The sequence below is a fragment of the Frankliniella occidentalis genome, unplaced genomic scaffold, assembly GCF_000697945.3.
Source record: "Frankliniella occidentalis isolate FOCC.00 unplaced genomic scaffold, Focc_3.1 Scaffold19, whole genome shotgun sequence".
NCBI lineage: Eukaryota > Metazoa > Arthropoda > Insecta > Thysanoptera > Thripidae > Frankliniella > Frankliniella occidentalis.
The window spans coordinates 2,201,827-2,203,011 of NW_026267149.1; the positions used below are offsets into that span (position 1 = coordinate 2,201,827).

Genomic DNA, 1,185 nt, shown 5'->3' on the forward strand with positions numbered 1-1,185 from the left:
CCCCTCTCTTCCCCTCTCTTCTCGTCTCCCGTCTCTCTGCGGAGCCTAGGGCTGTCCCGTCAATCTGCCTGCTGTCTAATAAGTTCCTGTGATAAATGATGAACGCGACACCCCACCATCAAGAGGTGCCGTACCGGGGCGTGGCGCGGAGCGGCGCGGCGCGTTGGAGAAGTTAAGGTTGGTGTCAGAGGTTTGACACGTACGCGGAGCGGTGCCGGCCCCGGCCCGGGTGACTGTCACTCTCGCCCTCCTATCATACAGCAAGTCCCGCGCACTGAGTTCGTCTACGTCCACATTGCCTCGCTGACCCTCGATTTTCTATTTTGTTGCAGGTATGTGGTGTTGCGGCGCGCTGCCGGGTGGACTGGTCTTGGTCCGATTGGTGTCATCGCAAGTCCCGATGATTAGTGAGGTAACGTGCGGCGTCAAGGAAGTGGCCCCTTTTTTTATTGTGATTAGTGTGATGTTGGATGTCAGCAGTGCCAGCCCTTTAAAATCACCCTTCTCGCCCCGTGAATCGCGCGCTGGCTCCCAATAACCCTTCTCGGTAAGGTGCCACATGGAGTCAGGCTTCTTTTTTACCCTTTTCACGGCGCGAACTTTCACACTCTACCAATTAGAATTTTCATTAATCTCTGGGGCAGACTGTCAGGCCCCCCTCTGCGGGGCGCTCCAGGGAAGGGGAGGAGGGGCCAACAGCTTAATTAAACTATGCAGGTCTTCTATTTGATGTTTGCTGCGATGGAGTCAGTGCAGGTTTCAAAAAAAGAGTTAAAATATTAGACCGCTTTGCTAGTGGTTGTATTTTATGATTTCTTTGCATTACTTCGTAACTAAAACAAGCAGGTGCACCCTTCCGCCAAATATCAAATATGAAATAGAGTTGCCAGCATCGCCTCACTGGCAACTCCGTTCGGCCGGAGCCGGAGGACGGTGGCGTATTGGTCGGGCCTGTGGCTTGGACACAAGAAAATACTTGGGACTCCAAGTATGTGGCGACCACCATTCTGCTTTGAAAACGAAGACATCATAAACATGCTCAGTTTGCAGTTCATCCATAAAAACGTACACTCTAAATGTCAAGGGACAATTTTGTCCGTAGATTTGCAACGATTTCGTGCACATCCAGAAAGGATGCAATTTTGTTCCCTTAATTGGACAAATTGTGTGAAGTTTCACACAATT

The 1,185-nt window shown here is 50.9% G+C and overlaps 1 protein-coding gene across 4 annotated transcripts in view; it reads left to right on the forward strand.

Moving 5' to 3' along the window:
- The window catches only part of LOC113214225 (putative uncharacterized protein DDB_G0271606), a 100,410-nt gene that overhangs the window by 83,928 nt on the left and 15,297 nt on the right, over window positions 1-1,185 (forward strand). The window contains exon 1 of one of the 4 annotated variants that reach the window (XM_052264462.1): window positions 360-412. The exons of the other annotated variants lie outside the window; for them this stretch is intronic. The gene's annotated coding sequence lies outside the window, so the exon portion shown is untranslated. Of the gene's footprint in view, window positions 1-359; window positions 413-1,185 lie in introns of those variants that run through there. 4 annotated transcript variants of the gene reach the window in all.